Raw genomic sequence first — 12,856 nt, 5'->3', positions numbered from 1 at the left:
TATGGTATAAACTGTGACAAAGAAGTATGAAATAACAGCATACAGGCATAACAAATTATTTGTGTTTAAATGACTGGTGATTTAATCCAGGTAATTATGTTTCTCTAATCTTTACCTAGCATTCAAAACACCTATGTCATATTATTTACAATTTTGTATATCTTCCTCAGCCTTTCACTTCAGAGTACAAGATGCTAAGAAAAAAAAAAAAGGAAAAACAAAAGACAGTTAATAAGTAGCAAGCAGGGGGGTCTATGAGTCATGATGCAAATTGTCTTTCTATCAATTCATATTGGCAGTCACCATTTAATCCAAGTCATCAGGAATGGAGAAGTGGGAAACAGGGCTAAAATCCTGGAATCTATTCCAGTATTTCATGATATTCCATGTCTCTTGGCAGTCAGCCTGCTTTGACCTTACAATGGGAGAAACTAAATATCAAGGAGAAGAAGCACCTGCCTTAGCCAGTAGTTTTGGCGTACACATTACCTCAATCTGCACAGCAACTTTCTTTCAAAGCTCTGTGAACTATTCACATATGCTGTCTCATCTATTTCTGTAACATCCATTGAGCTAGATGAAGACTAATGTTATCACCATTTTCCAAATGGAAAATGTGAAGTGCAAAGTGATGATACGGTAAATCAGAAAAACTAGTATTCAGGTTCTAACACAAACAGCCTTTTGGTCTAGAATTTATCTTCTCTGTATGTTTACTAGACAGGTGTACTTTGTAGTAACACAGATGATTCACCACGCATACATATTTCAACACCTTGTTGGAGGACAGAAGTGTTATAAGAGTTATGATGGATAATCTGTTAAGCCTTACATTGAGTATAATGCTTGTGATGTTTCCCAAATGCTACAAAAAAATTCAAAGAATAAGACAGATCTTACATGGGTTTTTTGCAATGAAAATTATTTTTGCATCTCTATTAAGGCATAAAACAATAAATATCAACACATGAAAGGAATCTATTGTCAGAAATAAAACATGGTTTAGGGTCAATTTCAATAACTTCAAGGTATTATAGAAATGCACTTACAGTGATAAATACACGCTTTTCTTGCTCAAGAGGCTTTTATGCTGATGCATTCATTTTCAACAAGGGAAAATATGTTGAACTATGAAAACAAAGGGAAATTGGTTGATTTATGTGACTACAGTAATGTTTCACATTTTCAACTTCTGATGTTTCAGGACAGTAGAACCTTTCAAAATCTTTTAAATGTAAATCATAAAGCCATTCTCAAACCACAAAGAAGCCCATGAATATCTGATATAGGACTCTACAGACCAAATAATTATTACTTTGGCAGCATATTTGTCGAGTTTAAGGAGCAATTTGGTGTTAAATTTTGTGTTATCTTCCCAAGAAAATGAAAAATATCAACATAAAAAATGCATAGAAAAGTCATGCCATGCTAAAAGTACTGACGTGTACATGAAATGAGAAAAAAATAGTAATCTTATTGCTACAGCATGGTGTTTTGAACACTGAAAAATATACTATCATAAAATAGCTAAAATTTGCAATTTACATTAACCAAAATATTACTCTTTCCAACCTATAAGCATGTAATAAAAAACCGTACAGGTCATATTTTCTTAATGATGGTGAAAGAGAGATACTAATTTATTTTCTTCATCCTTTTTGTTTTTGAAATTCACAATCAAATGCATTCCCATTTTTCTGGAGTTCTCTAATATAATACTTGAATGTAGCTAATATTTCATATGACCCATCCAATGTCCTTTTCAGACCTTCAGAATAACATTTTCAAATGCCCACCAAATAGATCATCCTGTCTCCAGGAATGATCAAATATGTCTCAAGATACTGTGCTGTGGTTTTACATTAGGAGGGGAGTATCGGCTGCCAGTTTATATAATTTGCACTTGAGAGGGTGAATTTTTTTTATTCTTTGTCTACTCAGCCATCCTATATCTTTGAAAAACGTAAAGTTCTTTGTGCCATTTCTTCAAATATTCATCCTTGAAATTCTAACACCAGGGGATTTAGATACAGTTCTAATGTAATGCCCTATGTATTCTATTTAGACCTGAGATCTTTCATCTTTCACTGATATAAGCTACCAAAGATAAAAATAGGTCACTTAGGGAAAGAACCCTAGAAGTATGCAAGACAGAGGTGCAAAATCATGAAATATGAGACAAAGGGCAAAGAAATTTGAGGAAGAAACTACTTGGATGATCTTTTAACTTGATACTGTCTGTTATACATGGTAGATACTTTGACAATAAAGAAAGTTCAGACTTATCTAATTATAATACCCAAATACAGGTTAATCAGTGACTATGATATATAAATTTAATAAAGAATGAAATGACCTACTTCTGTGTGTGCTGAGGGCATTTAATTTTTCATGAGTGCTCCACATGACTGTATCTTCACAGTGTCCTAGTCTTTCCTATCTGTTGCTCCTTCAAAGATATAAATGCAAGTAAAATGTGATGTAATAAAGGTCATGATGGGAAAAATTAGGCTGTGGAAACATATCTTCAATTTGCTTATCTAAAAGGAGAAGTTTTCCTTTAGTGTAGAACTGCATTACAATGTAGTGCTTTGGTGCCTTAGAATGCTGGAATTATTATAGGTTTCTAACAATAGCATATTCCCACTTGCTTTGGCATTAAAAAAAACATATGTTTCTATATTAACAGCCTAAGGCAAAGGAAAAATGGCACTCCAACCTACCTGAAGCTGTAAGACTATATTGACAAAGCTTACTTGGAATGTCAGGATCTTCAGACTGATGATTAAATATGTTTTCACTTCTGACATTTTCATTACTTAAGTTTCCTTTCATCTCTGATCCTAGTGGATATGGGACCCAATTAAAGAATGTGCTAGGTATTGTCAGTGTGGCAGTTTTTATCATAACTCTAGTTACCTGATAGTAATTTCTCAACATAGTAACCAGAATTAGACATTATTACTCTGTATTTGTCTAGTCCTCTCACATTTTTCAATTTCAATTTTACCTATAAAATGTTTTCCTCACACCAACCCTATGAGGTGAGTGGGCCAAGTTTTATTTTATAAATGAAAAAAACTAAGGACTGAGAACTTTAAATGATAATCTCGAAGTTGTATACGTTAGTATCAGAGGCAAAGAAAAAATCCAGGTGCCCAGTTCCTAGGAGGGTTCCCTTTCTACAAAGGCTATCCACTCAACCCAGCAGAAGAAGCTTCTCTTTGCTCAATTAGTAATATTATAGGAAAAAAGATAATATTGCATCATGTTGTTGGCTAAAGGAACAAGAGACAAATTATTCCCTGTGTCTGTGATTTGCAGATTAGACTATGACATGGTCTATAAAAAATATTTATCAGACCATCCATCCTTTGAGGGCCAAGGCAGTCATTTACTTTGCATTCCCAGTGCCTAGCAAAATACTAATCATAAGAGGAACATAATGGATACCTGCCATTGTTGAACAGTTCATGAGCTCTGTCTTTAGGGAAAAAAGTATTATTTTAGTGTTTCAATAGAGGCCACATAATACTAGGAGTGAGAAGAATACTGAGCTACTAGAATATTAAGAGTCCATTTCTGTCACTTTTCAAGCATGTTTTACTAAACAAATTTCCTATCTGTACTGTAAAAACAATGGTACCAACCTTTTCTACCTCACAGCATTTCTGTAAGGATTAAAAAATATAACATGAGAAAAATGCTTTCTAAGAGATGCAAAGAGATATACAAATATCATCATTTCCATCTGTATTTGAAATACCACATCTAATGTATTTCCAGAAGCATAATTTAAAGGCTCTGATAAAAATATTTAATACATATTAACATATTTAGTTATCATTACTTTTACGCTTTATAAAATTTACATTTGCTTATATATTATAGAATTTAGCTTATGTTATAAAAACTACATCTTATATAATTAGGTTATATTAGTTTTAAAACAGACTTCCAAAAATTAACATTGCTTGGAATTATTTTTTTGAGAACTAGGCTCTTTCTTTCAAAGAATATAACTTTTTGTAAGAACTGATATACAACACTATGCAAGCTAGAAGTTGGTAAGTCAGATGTTTTAAATGTCTTTTTTTCATTTAGCAAGAGCAAGAATATTATATGAAATGTTGTTCAAAGTTTATTTTTTCTTCACTAAATGGGTCTCATCATTCAACCCATCAAAAATATATTTAAGCAAGAATGTAGAAGGCTGCCTTACAGTAATTTCTGAGGATAGCAGCTCCTGACAGTGTAGAGTTGACTATTAACAATACACAGATACCCCCACTGCATTCTAAGCAAAATATGACAGCTCTTGGTAAAACTATCTTGGTTCCTAACCCCCTACCATTTTAATAAGAGAAACAACTTATCTGATATCTAGTATAATATGAACATATATTAGCATCTACAAAGTCCTCACTAATAACAGCAGAAATCCCAGAGACCCAAAGTCCTCAGGATGCATCATTTCTGTGACCTGAGTAAAGAAATAGGGGTCTCATTACCTGTGTGGATGACTGATCTCATATTATAGCATCTATTAAGATTTCAGAACTTCTAGCAAGTGGAGCCAGTCCAGTCACAAAGGGCCACAGCAGAATGGGTTTGGTGTTGATATGATAGGCATAAATGAGTCTGGGAGTAAGGGAAGATCTTAATCTTAAATCCAAGAGAGAAAACAAGCAATGGAATCTGGATTTGAAGCAAAACCTGGAAAGATTCCTTAAGGGAAACTTCGGCTTGAGAAAGAAACCTTCCCCCCACAGTGGAGCCCAAGGGCACAGAAGAACTGTTCAAGGTGCTGAAATGACTTGAGCATCTGTTCCTGACAAAGGTCCTAAAGACTTCCTTGAGGGCGCCTGGGTGGCTCAGTCGTTAAGCGTCTGCCTTTAGCTCGGGTCGTGGTCCCAGGGTCGAGCCCCGCATCGGGCTCCCTGCTCGGCTGGAAGCCTGCTTCTCCTTCTCCCACACACCCTGCTTGTGTTCCCTCTCTTGCTGTGTCTCTCTCTGTCAAATAAATAAATAAAATCTTAAAAAAAAAAAAAAAAAGACTTCCTTGAAATTGTGGAGAATGTGGTCATACCTCTGGGTCCTTAATAAAAAAAAAAAAAAAAGGCAGGGGCGACTGGGTGGCTCAGTTGTTAAGCGTCTGCCTTTGGCTCAGGTCATGATCCCAGGGTCCTGGGATCGAGCCCCACACCGGGCTCCCAATTCTGCAGGGGGCCTGCTTCTCCCTCTCCCACTCCCCCTGCTTGTGTTCCCTCTCTCGCTGTGTCTCTCTCTGTCAAATAAATAAATGAAATCTTTTAAAAAAATAAAATTTTAAAATTTTAAAAAAAGCAAATCCAGGGCGCCTGGGTGGCTCAGTTGATTGAGCGACTGCCTTCGGCTCAGGTCATGATCCTGGAGTCCCTGGATCGAGTCCCGCATCGGGCTCCCTGCTCGGCAGGGAGTCTGCTTCTCCCTCTGACCCTCCCCCCTCTCATGTGCTCTCTCTCATTCTCTCTCTCTCAAATAAATAAATAAATAAATAAATAAATAAATAAATAAAGCAAATCCAGCAGCTCTTGCACTTTTGATTCTGCTGTTAGATACAGGCTGCAATTTTCATTTAGCCCTAAGCAATCCTATGTATATCTAAAAACTCTAAATGAAGTGTAAAAAGCTCAGAACAAAAATAAATACATACATACATACATAAATACGTAAATAAAATAACATGGGAGTTATCCACACAGGCCTGGCAATTGACTGAGATAAACCCCAAACTTGGGTAAACAGAATAATCCCAGTCCTGACTATTGTTCTGGGATAGCAGGTTGAGGGTAGTGTATGCAAATTCAGAATGGAGTTCTTTAAGAATTAGAGATGACTATGGACAGATTCTGGATCTAATCAGAACACCTTGATTTATACCTAGAAAGGAAGAAAGGAGATTCAGAAGAAGAAGTAAAAATCCTGTCCTCTTTCTTACCTCAAATGCTGGGAGTTTTAAAGTGTCATGAATGATTAAATGAAAACAAAACAACATATCTGAACATGACATGCTGAAAACCATGTAATTCCACCACCATAAGATGATAGATGTACATGAAGAGAGAGTAACTCTCCCTAATTGTAATCATAGTCTTAAGAAGCCTGACTAGTGAGGGGCACCTCCTACTGAAGACCCTAGCCTGAGCACCTTTTATCTATCTGGCCTAAATAATGGAACTGGTACTGAGGGGCCCAAAGGTCATAGCAAATGCCCATAGTCAGGAAGAGTATGGGAGATCCATGAAATAAATCCCTTTCAGACTGAGAACCTGAGATGAAAAGAGAGTTTATTATTAACTCCTGTGATCTCACAGAAGACAATGTATTAAAACAAAATTCCTAAATTCAAATGAAAGTAACTGGAGTTCCCTGAGGTCACTGAGCCAGATGCTTATTTCCTTTTTTAATACAAACTCCACAATGCAGGTCCTTATTGCTTCCCACCCAGAATGTTTGTGCTGTCTTTTAACCAGTTTCTTTGCTTCCAATATGTCTCTAACTCATCAGATGAATCATTTTCTGATTATACTCACAAAAGAAGTTCCAACTGTATAATTCCTCAACTCATTAAACTTCAATGGCTCCAAATTTCCATCAAAATTTCATATGAATTCCTTACCTCTAAAATATTTTCAGGCATTTTCTTCCATTACTCTCCTATTTATACCCTAAACTCCAGTGATATTTAGGCTAGTCACTCCTAAAGATGATTTGTTCAGCCTTCTTTTGTTGTTTTCTTCACATGGTCCCCATATTCTAAAATGCCTACTCTTGGGGCACCTGGCTGGCTCAATCAGTAATGGGTAACTCTTGATCTCAGAGTTGTGAGTTCAAGCTCTATGTTGGATGTAGAGATTACTTAAAAATAAAATCTTTAAAAACAAAAGAAAAGAAAATGCCTACTCTCTTACTTCAAACCACTCAATCCTACCAGTTCTTCAAGGACCATCTCAGCTGCATCCTTCTTTTTTTTTTTTTTAATTTTTTTATTGTTATGTTAATCCCCATACATTACATCATTAGTTTTAGATATAGTGTTCCATGATTCATTGTTTGTGCATACCACCCAGTGCTCCATGCAGAACGTGCCCTCCTCAATACCCATCACCAGGCTAACCCATCCTCCCAACCCCCTCCCCTCTAGAACCCTCAGTTTGTTTTTCAGAGTCCATCGTCTCTCATGGTTCTTCTCCCCCTCCGATTTCCCCCCCTTCATTCTTCCCCTCCTGCTACATTCTTCTTCTTCTTTTTTTCTTTCTTAACATATATTGCATTATTTGTTTCAGAGGTACAGATCTGAGATTCAACAGTCTTGCACAATTCACAGCGCTTACCAGAACACATACCCTCCCCAGTGTCCATCACCCAGTCACCCCATCCCTCCCACCCCACCCCCCACTCCAGCAACCCTCAGTTTGTTTCGTGATATTTTCTGGACTCCTAACTAGATCTTATCTTTCTCTCATTTAACCTCATAACCCAATGGTCTCATATTGCACCATTCACAATCTGCTTTGATAGATTCATTTGTGAGGTTGCCATAGTTCCCCCAAAATATAACTATTTTTTAAAACAAAAATTACCACTTATCTTCTTATCACTCACATTACAGAACATAGTGTATTATGATACTTGGGAAATGGGGAGCCTGGGTGGCTTAGTCAGTTAAGTGTCTGTCATCACCTCAGGTCATGATCCCAGAGTCCCAGGATCAAGCCCCATGTTGGGCTCCCTGCTCAGCGGGGAGCCTGCCTCTCCCTCTGCCTCTGCTCCTCCCCTACTCATGCTCTCTCTCAAAATAAATAAATAAATAAAATCTTTAAAAAAAAGATACTCGGGAAAATCTCCATTAAATCATTAAACTTACTTAAAGAGTTAGACATTTCAACTTAACTTTCTATGGCATGTGTTAACTTTTAAAACTGGACTCAAAAATATTGACATCTGAATATCCGGGTTTTTTGGCTTATAAAGTTTCAGATATATTATATATACTAGCCAATACAGAGTCCTGCGAACATACAAGTTTTGTGTTTGTCCTTTAAAAATATTTATAACAATTAAGATACTTTAAGGAAATATGGTACATCTAAATGTTCTTGGTTTTGAAGGATATAACTGAGTCAATGTTCAGAAGCCAATATGGTTTGCTGACCTTAACAAAATATAATTACTAGAAAGAAATAGGTTCCAGTTTCATCACAAAACCATAATGTTTTTCTGAGTCCTAAAATCATAAAAATATTAACATTCTGCCCTTTTATACTTGTCATTTGGGAGAAATTTGTAACTATTGATGAACTGTTTCCTAAAGGAACTACACTAATGCAATTCCTAAATTATATGCCATATTAAGAATAACCCAAAGGAGTCTTAATCCAGTATATGTAGAAAAGTGAAAGAACAGATCTCACTTTCAATATGTCAAAACAGAATCAAAACTGAAAGTGACAAAAATAAAAATGGACCAAAAAATAAAAAATAAAAATGGACCCAAATCCCACAGCTTGAAAGAAATCAGATCACTTTGGTATAATTTATGCAATAGGTCTTTAATTATATACTGGGACACACAGTTCTTAGAATCAGTCCACAAAATATATTATAGTTAATCATGCCCTAGAAGAAGTGTCATATTTCAAAGTGTCAAGAATTATATCTATATAGTTAGTGTTTCATGAAAGACTACAAAATTCTCCTGTGGCTCCCAAATTATACTATTATACTATTTTATTTCTTCTCTTAAAGTACAGAAGCTCTTATACCTAGTCAACAGCACTGTGTGTCCTTTCTCTGTATTAAGCTATTTGTCTTTATGGCTTCTTGAACACCAGGAGACTCCATGGGGAGAAAGTGCATTAGACAAAGGAATATCTCTGGATGAGCCCATCACTGGAAGAACATCCCAATATAGTGACACTTTTTGGGTACTATTCAAAGATGAGTATAACCTCTAATCTAGAAGAAATGTTAAAACATTTCATTTCAGAAAAGTTAGGATCATTGTCAATTCATACAGGTCTACCACTGAGTGAATGTAATGAAGCTCATTATAGTGAATGTCCTTCACACACTGAATCTAGTTTTGCTTAGTTTTATTAAAAGCCATTACATAGTAATCCTGAATTTATTTTATAACAATCATAGTAATATTAAAAAAATCTAGTGACCTTTAAGAAGAGTGAAAGCCAATGGAAATAACTGAACTTAGAGGCAAGGCAAACCAAGATAATGTAAATCATACAAAAATAATTTAGTAGGACTGATAATTTTAAAACAAGATTGCAGAAGATTGCATTAGTTTTTATTTCTTCACATTCTTATCTCTAGGAAAAAAATGTAATTCAGTCACATTAAACAACATCTAACAGCTGTTCATTTGGACTGCTAGGTATAAGACGTGGAAAAATTTATACACACACACACATATTAGAAAAATAGGGTCATGGGGCTCCTGGATGGCTCAGTCAGTTAAGCATCTGCTTTTTCCTCGGGTCATGATCTCAGGGTCCTGGGATAGAGCCCTGTGTCGGGCTCCCTGCTCAGTGGGGAGTCTGCCGCTCCCTCTGCCCCTCCCTCCTACTTGTGAACTCTCTCTCTCTCTCAAATAAATAGATAAAATCTTAAAAAGAAAAGAAAAGAAAAATGGGGTCCATTTCATTATTTTAGGGGTGCACTTACCTAATTCATCTAAATATTTTTCACCTTATGATTTTTAAAAATTTCTTAACTATAGAGGGCAACATTTACAAAAATTGCAGAGAACATTTTGCCTGCTGTTTTTATTTTTTTTAATTTTTTTAAAAGATTTTATTTATTTATTTGACAGAGAGAGAGACACAGTGAGAGAGGGAACACAAGCAGGGGGAGTGGGAGAGGAAGAGGCAGGCTCCCCGCCAAGCAGGGAGCCCGATGCGGGGCTCGATCCCAGGACACCGGGATCATGACCTGAGCTGAAGGCAGACGCTTAAGGACTGATCCACCCAGGTGCCCCATTGCTGGCTGTTTTTAACCATCTATGTGTATAAAGGGAATCTTAACTTACACTCACGACATTACCACACATATTGTCATAACTGCAATGTTTTTATGGAATTGGACCTGATCCTAAAACCTGAATGAATAGAAAGCTAACATTGACGTCAAGTGTGTTTTTACAGCACTGGCCCGCACTAAGCCAGTGTCTAAAAATGGTCCTTAATTGATTATTTATAATTGTCCAAATCTATTTAAAAGAACTCACTAAAGCATTTTATTTATTTTTAAAGCATTTTAAAATAAAGAGAATCAATATATGTTAAATATTTTTAAAAATTTAAGGAGAATATAAATTCCATCCTCCAAAGTAACAGGAGAGCCTATAATTAAGGCATGACATTGGGATATAAAAAAATTGTAAAATTAACCAAAGTTCTTAGTTGAAATTCATTTTCATAGCAATTCATTAGATACAGACTTCAGCTATATTGTTTTATATATATTATGGTATTGTAGCCTTTGTCTTATTTATTAAGTAATTAAATCCAAAAACCTACATCATATGGACATGATAACAGTGCCCATTTCGTTGTACTCTATTGTTTCAGGCATCGTGCCTAACCCGGTTATTTTGTTATCCACTTGCATCCTGAAAACAAGCCTGAAACCTTGGGACTGTTAGCTTCAGTGTACAGATAAGACACACAGGTCCAGAAAGGCTACGTTATTTGCCCAAGGTGACAGAATCTGAAATCAAGTCTGAGTGTAAATCCCACACTTTGTCAATTATAAAATTAAAAAGTCTGGTAAATTGAGTTAAAAATCATGATTTTCACATTTAACATTTATTAGATTGTAAAGGCAATATCCTTATACATCTAAATTTAGGAATTCTAAAATAAGTAAAGGAAAACCAATGCCTATTTTTAAAAGGGATACAGATAAATATAAATAAAAGAAAAATTATCTACTTTTCTACCACTATTAACAATGTGATGTATTTATTCCTAGCCCTTTTTTGCCTTCCCTAAGAATACAGGAAGATAGACACATATAATATTTTCTAATAATTCAACTTCTCTATTTCCCAAGTACTTCATATATAAAAATGTAACAGTAATATTTAATACCTACAGTTCATAGGGTTGTTGTGAGGTCTAAATATGAATAATGTAAGTAAATAGCTTAGTAAAGAACCGTGCACAGATATTACTGCTAAAAATAAAAAAGTAATGGTAGCTTTGAAGATGAAGAAGGAGTCTACAAAACAATGCTGACTTTTTGTGTGTTACTTCTTACCTCCTTTTAAACATAGTCCCTTATTTCACAAAACTAACCCTTATCTAGTCACTTCCTACACCAAAATCCAGGTTCAATCCACCATCAAATCTTGATTGACATAGCCTTTTGTGCTCCCTTGTTTTCCCTCTGTGACCTTGTAGCCTATTCAAAGGCAGCGACCAGAGTGATTCTTTATAATAATAAACCAGTTCAAGTCAAGTCTCTGCTCAAAAGCCTCCTTGTTTTACTATCTTCCACGCTGAAAGTCAAAATCCGTAGGCTGGCTCACAAGGCTTACTTCTTTCTAACATCTTTGCTCACTCACTCCTATTAAGCCACCAGAGCCTGACGGCTAGTTTGTAAACACAGCCAGCTCACTGCTGTCCCAGCGGTCTCGAACTCACGCTTCCTACAGTCTCAGGTTCTCTGGATATCTCCATGACTTAGTCCCCTACTCATTTTGGTCTCTCTGAAACTGTCCGCTCATAAAAGAACATATGCCTGATCACCCTTAATAATATATCAGCCCTCCACCTCTGATTACACACTCCTATGGCAGTTTCAATATTTTCCTTCATAGCACTTACCATCACTTAATATTTTATATTTTTATTTATTTATTTATCATCTAACACCTTGGCCTAATAAATACACTCATTATAATAAGGATTTTAACTCTTTCCTTGATTGTACCCTTTACTAATGCCTTACAGATAAATATGTATTGAATCAACAAATCAGGAGAAGCTTCTTAAAGACATAGACTTCTGAAATAGTTTCTGAAGGATAATCAGTTGAATTTGAACAGTCAGAAATTACAGAAAACAAGTGTTCCAGGAAAAAGCTCAAAGAAATATACAGAGTGGAAAAAAAGATAGTAGAATCTGTACAAATCAAATAATTCAGTTTTATTACTGTATGTGGTGTAAACAGAGGAGTAGTCATAGTTGAGACTAGAAGCTGGATCTTATTGGGGTTTGGAGGGTCATGAATGTCAAAGAACAAGTTTGAATCTAATTTAATAAGCAATGGGGAACCTCTGGAGGTTTTTGGCCAGGGAAATTACATGACTGAAGCACTGTAGGAAGATTTATCTTGCAGGAATATAAGTATAGATTAAAAGAGGGAAGAGTATAAGTAGAGAGTCTAGAACTTTGCATAAACTATTTCAACCTGATTCACCCTAACATTTAATAAGTCAGAAGAAACAGTCAGATTTTAACTTATTCTTCCATTTAAAGTCAATGAGTTGAAAATAAAGAGAATACAGAGACACATGGCATCTTTACAATAAAAGATGGAAACAAAATGGTAAAGAACACAAATATCGAAGGAAAAATACCAAGAAAATAAAATGTATGTACTTGATATAAAGGACTTTTTTAAAATGACCAAAGAAAACCTCAGTACACAAATGTATGTCCAATGATTAAATCATAGATTTTATATGACTAAGATATTCTACTGTAAAAGAAAATTATACTTTTCCATTTATTTCCTCTCAAAGGGATATGATGCAAAATAGTAATGCTGTCAAAGAAATGAGAATCTTCTC

At 35.4% G+C, this 12,856-nt stretch overlaps 1 protein-coding gene and 1 long non-coding RNA gene across 10 annotated transcripts in view; both read right to left on the bottom strand.

The window, feature by feature from the left end:
* The window catches only part of LRFN5 (leucine rich repeat and fibronectin type III domain containing 5), a 258,300-nt gene that overhangs the window by 218,842 nt on the left and 26,602 nt on the right, over positions 1–12,856 (bottom strand). The gene's annotated exons all lie outside the window — the stretch shown is intronic.
* LOC144382778 (uncharacterized) lies at positions 1,096–5,010 on the bottom strand. The gene is made up of 3 exons (XR_013450177.1): positions 4,818–5,010; positions 3,651–3,671; positions 1,096–1,128 (listed from the first exon to the last, which is right to left on the bottom strand). It is a non-coding gene; the product is annotated as an uncharacterized LOC144382778 (long non-coding RNA).

The sequence above is a fragment of the Halichoerus grypus genome, chromosome 8, assembly GCF_964656455.1.
Source record: "Halichoerus grypus chromosome 8, mHalGry1.hap1.1, whole genome shotgun sequence".
NCBI classification, from domain to species: Eukaryota; Metazoa; Chordata; class Mammalia; order Carnivora; family Phocidae; genus Halichoerus; species Halichoerus grypus.
Note: the sequence above shows the minus strand (reverse complement) of the source record. Positions and strands in the feature narration are given on the sequence as shown.